Genomic DNA, 6,425 nt, shown 5'->3' on the forward strand with positions numbered 1-6,425 from the left:
CATTGTTGACCTTTTGAGCAGCGGGGTACGTCAGCGGGCCACATGACATGCTGGGCTCGTCAGGGTCAGGTCACCAGGTCAGGTCACCACGGTCAGAGAAACAGGTCCCATCTGATGTTGAAGGATCACTGCTGTTTAGGCTACGGATTGAGGTGGTATCTAGCTAAATCGTCATTATCTGTGTGAACGGACCGCTGACAGAATGCAGTTACGCGATCACCTCCTTTACCTTATCTGTTTGATTATCTGTGTTAACGGACCGCTGACAGAATGCAGATACGTGATTACCTCCTTTACCTTATCCGTTTTGTTATCTGTGTGAACGGACCGCTGACAGAATGCAGTTACGTGATCACCTCCTTTACCTTATCTGTTTTGTTTCTTTTTCGCAGATGTCTAATCAATGCACTAGTGCTAAGCACCGCAAAACGGCCTATCTGGGTATGGTTGGGAACAAGACCAGCGTTAGGTGCTGTTCCCCGATTACTTTTACATAACTCAGGCAAGAGAATTGGCGAATTTCTTATCTTGTGTCGTGGGTTTCTAATCACACGTCTTGTTAATCGTGTGTCCAATATGAGCAAACATCTCGCGGAAATAAATCACTTCATTACGGGGTACATCGAGAAAGACGATTCGCTTAATGTATGGATAAGACACTGCTGCCCGTTGGATTCATGATTCACGGGCGGATAGCGCTCCACTGCCGCTGCCCGCACAGCTGTCTCAGGCTTACCACCATTAAATGCCTAGTTTTCGAGCGCAGCTGCCTTCTCTAAACAGACGTCTGTTGGTGTTAAACAAAACCGACATTGCAGTCCCCATGCGGCAAAATAACTGAAAAGTGTCTTTAAACGCAGTTATGCATACCAAACGACTGATGGATGAATCAGCGGGCAACAGCAGAAGGTTGTTACCTTGATAACGCCAGTGTGTTTATCTGAAGTGACTACGAAGAGGCCATCTGAGAGGACCACAATACTTGACAAGCCAAGATGATTTTGATGATGAATAGTGGGTTTGAGTGAAGAGGTGGGTTCGAGCGATGACGGGATGGTTCGACTGATGGAGAGTGGGTTCGAATAATGGAGGGTGGGTTGGGGCGATGGAGGGCGGGTTCGAGTGACGGATGGTAGGCTGGAGGGTTGTTTACGAATAATTAGTTAGACATGACCTGGTGGCGATGTCTAGCATCTTACAGCAGTATGCCTTTACACAGCGAGCTAGGGGATGGCTTCAACACACTGGCGTTAGACAGTGCATCATGTGTTTTAGTGCTTTGCCATTATTTGTGCGTACGTGTGTGTGTGTGTGTGTGTGTTGTGTGTGTGTGTTGTGTGTGTGTGTTGTGTGTGTGTGTGTTGTGTGTGTGTGTGTGTGTGTGTGTGTGTGTGTGTGTGTGTGTGTGTGTGTGTGTGTGTGTGTGCACACGTATGTCTGAGAGTACGCCGATAAAGCGCAAGGCATAGCCAAGATAACCACATTGGAGAGTTATTAGAATACATGATTGAGTGATGGATTGATCGATATCACCTTTCCCGACGCGTTGGTTACGCCCATCTAAAGTGATTCACAATGGGTTAGCTGCACCAGAAGGAGGGAGGCGACGCACACCGATAAGGTCGTGGCTGCTGGCTGGCGGTCACGACTGAGGACACGGTCGAGCGCCCGACGACGGACAGCGCGGTCGGGGCCCCGCTGCGCGACCGCTGCTGCTCGCTGGTCGTTCAGCGACGGCTCAGACAGACTCTTCATCGTCGAGCTTTCAAACGGCTGCAGTCCACCTTGCACTTAGCTCAGTGAGTCGACCAAGAACTGCAATCACTGGGGCTCAGCGACCCTGGCTTAGGTGCCGTCACCGGGTGCGGCTGTATTAGCTTCAAGCTCATCTGAAAGTCATCGGGTGTCGCGCCCATCTGCCTCGTCATCGCGGAGGCACGTGTTTCCCCTGGCCGACGCCGCGTCATGTACCAAGCCCGACGTGTTCCTGCGGGCTGGTATTCCCCATTTAGAGCGGCGTCGTCATGACTGAAGACGTGACATGGCGTTTCGTCATTGCATCGAGTTACAAGTGATAGCGGAAATAAGCCACCGTTTTTTATGCTTTTTTGTTTTTGTCATCGTGCCCATAAACCTTGGCTGGGGTTAATAGTTTAAGACAGAGAAAGCTCCGAAAGCTGTAACTAAAACTTCACGACCTTTCGTCATTGCCGCTTGAACTGGGGTCATTCTCGCCTAACACGACCTCGCCTCAGGTTAAACGGCTTGACACCACCGGGCTGCAAGGCTTTGAACTCGCCCCTTTATCCCGAATTCTTTCTCCACAGGGTCATTACGTGTTTTGATAAATACTGTCTAGTACGGGCCGGTTTAGCATCGCTGCGCCGTATGTATATCTCTCTTGTCTGCGTAAGCTGCGTAAGCTTGTCTGCGTGAGTTGCGTAAGCTGGTCTGCATGAGCTCCCGCTCACATACAGTTGACGACAGACTGTTCGTTCAACGCTGCGAGTTTATTTGGCGTCAAAAGGACGTAGTCACTGGCTTCGGGTAGATACTCAACGAGGAATATGCCCTTGCTGGAGGCACGTAAGCTGGTTCCTCAAGGTGTACCGGCCAAGTGCCTGGGCCAGGGCAGCAAAACATTGTATTTAGCTGGGAAGTGGGCTCAGGTCTGCGCAGGAAGGCGAGCAGGTGGAGACGGCTTAAACATTTAACGCGGCGTAGCTCAAGGGCTACACAGGCCTGACATTCATAATCGTTTTGTGACGGCAATCGCTATACGTTAAGGGGGCAGGCCGACATGCAAATAGCTCATCGGGAATGTGGAGCTACGTCCGCCGTCCGACCGGGATTAGCTCCGCCTGACGAGGAGAGCTTGTTTTGGAACAGTCCCAGGACAGTTTTGAATGAGTGAACCACATGTTGTAAAAGCTGCAAGCCTCTGACATGCGGATGCGTCGTGTCCTATGATCTTTTTTTCCAGTGGCATCTAAGTCACGTTTTCGTGAAAGCGGCGACTATTGCGTATTTCTGACACGAAATGCACTCCAAAGAGCTGAACGTTTTTTCCCGTGTAATCACGTCACTGTGACGTATCTTAACATTGTTATCATGGCCTTAATGAGGTTAGATAGTCCACGGCCAACCTTGGCCAGAATTTTGGAATTTTTGACCAAATTTGACGCATTGAAGGTCATAAGTTTTCAATCTTAATGAGGAACGAATTCCAGTATTAGAAGGCCTGATAAGACTCTTCTTTCCAAGTGTGCTGTGTCTCATTCTTGTGAAGTGGTACGGCCCATAACAACCACCACCACCATTTTGACCTGACATGGCATGTCACAAGTCACATGCACCGGTGTCTACCAGTTTTCATCTGATAAGGTTTTCAAGAGCTATTCAACGGCACCTGCTGAATTGTCATAGGGTGTTTAGCTCTTCAGATAGAGACATGGCCTATGAAGTGTTATTTTGACCGTTATTACCTGATTTGACGTGTCGATGTCACATCAACTACTTTTCAGTTATGCCTATTTAAAGCGGCTTGACGAAAACTTTCCAACACTGTCCTCTGCGTTGTTGTATTTGCCCTGGCTTATTAAGTTTTCAATACACCAGAGAGGCCTCTGAAGATTCCTTCGTTGGGGCGAAGGTAAAAAACATGTCCGATTTGTTGTTGCTTGATTCACTATCAGCTGGTGATGGTGTTCGTTCCCGCGTATTATGATATCGCGCGCTGGACTGGCTCCTCTGCGCCGACTCCTGGGTGTTGCAGTCTCGGCTGGGGTCAGCAAAGGACACAGGTGTCAGCCATGAATGGCGCGCCAGCTGAGTAGACCGTTGTCAGTTTCCACGGCAGGCAGCTCCGGAGATTACCACTTTTTACAGCAAAAACCTCCACAGCGACCATAGCCACTGGGGCAAGCGACTCCAACTGCCGTCATAGTAACAGTGGCCGGCCTCCCTGCGCAGGCGTGCGTCGGTCGCGGGACGGAGCTGACCCTCAACGGCACTACGCTGGAGACGCTGCTGCGCTCCTGGGTCAGGGGTGGGGTGGCCACCACGGGGAAGTAGGACTTGTGCGTCGCGGCCGCGGCTGGACCAGCGTCCGCGGTCTGCGGCGGGCCGAGCGCCAAAGTCAACACCTGGAATGGGAAGCACGAGCGCTCAGGCCTGCCGTGTCAGCCCCTCGATGACTGAGCATCCAACATCAGGCTGCAACTCTAGCAACAGAAATGAGTTTAGTGCAACGCTTTTATTTTGAGGAGGGGGAGTGAAGAGGAGGGATGGCTTCCGCTATAACCGTCGCATTCGGGAGAATGCAACTGCATTCCGGATAGCTGAGTGTTCCACGCCCTATGGATTATCTTTATACTAGTCCAGTTTTGGCTTCAAATTTTTAATATCACAGGCAGACCATATTTCGCGCTTGATTTCAGACTCTAGAATTTTAGAGTCTTTATATACTTTCTTTGAGAAAAAATCATGCAAAGTTCATTAAAAATCAAAACGCAATAGAAAAAGGTAGTAAAAAGCAGCAAAGTGCTGAATGGCATGACTTCATTACGTCAGTTTGAGATTTTGATAACACCAAACGTATTTGTAGTTTTGGGGTATGTCCGCGTGACATCGCATGTGGTTTTATTTTCAAGTCGTTTGCGCCATGTGCGTGTGTTAGCCATCATGGTGTACACTCGATCATACAACAACAAAAACAACAAAAAACAAAACAAAAAAACAACTGACTTCTCACTCATTTACGCGCAAAATATTCAACAGCCCGAGGTGAAGTCCCTTCATTTCGGATAACAATACTTCGTCGAGAGACTGACGAGATCTTGACGCTTGGCAGTACAGGGCGTATAGTTAAGGTGAACGCCAAGCGAAACGCGTTCATCTGGACAATTGTAAGTCACTCGAGGGAAGATTGTCGCCAAAAATATAGTGATAGCACATCGACCTATTTACGTTTGTTTGCGTTTGTGGCAATCTGTAGCTGAGGTGCTTTGTATAAACTCAAATAGGAATCGGCTGAGAGAAGTGTTGGAATTTATGAGGAGAAAAACTTTGACTGCAAGCTGCACGTGGTACATGTTTATTGGTTTTGTTCTGGTTTCTTCTTTTTTTTTGTTGCTTGTTGATATTGCCGTTATTAGGTATAAAACGCGAATCAGCAGCTGAGGTCCTACTGCCACTTCAGGACTCCAAAATACGGCTCGCATTGCATAATGCAACCGCCGCTATATTTATCTAACGTGTTTAACAAAGACGTTTGGCTTTGAGCTTAACGGAAGTTAAGCGATATCCGATAACCACTGGAAGGTCTGTCCACCGAAAATGAAAAAGAACGGAGTACACTCTTAAACTGTCCGGACGGAATCTACTCATCAATATCCGCAAGCATTCGACACCGCCTACTTTCCCAATATAATAAGCACAAAGATGGTGGAGTTTATGGCTCATAATGCACCTGAAACATTGTTTTAACGTATCTGCAGTCAAGATGAATCAGTGAAACTACGTGTTTAACACTGCAACTTGTACGGTACCTTTAAAGAAGTTAACAAATGAACCGAACTCACCAGCAGGAGGCTGCTAACGCTAGTCATGGAGATCGCCATGGCGGCTGCTGGCTGGCTGACCGGTGGCGCTCTCGAATGCTCGGATGGCCGGACCCAACTCTGGTCCGCTGCAGCAGGCGCGTTCGCGTGGCCGTGCTCACCACGTCCGCGACTGACTGCGGTGCCAGCGAACTGGACAAGTGCTGCGGCTCGCGCCCGAGGGCAAGTCTGACGGGATGGGTGCCGGGGGAATCCCGCGCCAGCGCTCGTGCCGGCCGGAGACGATCCTAGAAAGGGTAGTGCCGTGCCTTTGTGACTGGAGCCGAGTCAGACGTGTTTTCTTGACATGCACACGAAACGAATGACTGCACCAGGGTGGAATGGCTGTGGGCGATGCAGCTGGTAACGGTAACTCCAACCTGTCCAATCAAAAGCCGGCGGTACCTATCATTATTAACATCACGATAACAAGATGTTGCAGCAAGCCGGACTCGTCCCACAGCCACCAAAAGGTACAGCGTGTTCGGGGCGCATCGCACGAGTGCAGCTGTACGCGGCGTCCCGGCCTCGGGACCGGGAGCCCAGCGCTCTTCTGAAGGCGGCAATGCCATTCCTTAACGTGTGAAGTGCTCCTGACGCTGTTAAAGGGCCTTGCTTCTGATCATGAGCCAACGCTGCTTCTCTCTCTCATAATGAGCTCCTCGACCGATCAGGTTATGCCACTGGCTAGAAGACCAGTACTTAGAACAGAAAATGCTCCAAAAAACGATGCACGACTAGCACCATGCTGTGTTTAACATGCAATGACTGCAAGGTGATGCCAGGCAATTTGTTTAATGGTTATTCCATCAGAGCCATCCATCA

At 49.6% G+C, this 6,425-nt stretch overlaps 1 long non-coding RNA gene across 1 annotated transcript; it reads right to left on the minus strand.

The window, feature by feature from the left end:
- Positions 1–3,567: 3,567 nt before the first annotated feature.
- On the minus strand, positions 3,568–5,715 carry LOC119090965 (uncharacterized). Its single transcript, XR_005093342.1, has 2 exons — positions 5,583–5,715; positions 3,568–4,145 (listed from the first exon to the last, which is right to left on the minus strand). It is a non-coding gene; the product is annotated as an uncharacterized LOC119090965 (long non-coding RNA).
- Between the last annotated feature and the right edge of the window lie 710 nt (positions 5,716–6,425).

The sequence above is a fragment of the Pollicipes pollicipes genome, unplaced genomic scaffold (assembly GCF_011947565.3).
Source record: "Pollicipes pollicipes isolate AB1234 unplaced genomic scaffold, Ppol_2.1 Scaffold_3216;HRSCAF=3773_pilon_pilon_pilon, whole genome shotgun sequence".
Taxonomy (NCBI): Eukaryota; Metazoa; Arthropoda; class Thecostraca; order Pollicipedomorpha; family Pollicipedidae; genus Pollicipes; species Pollicipes pollicipes.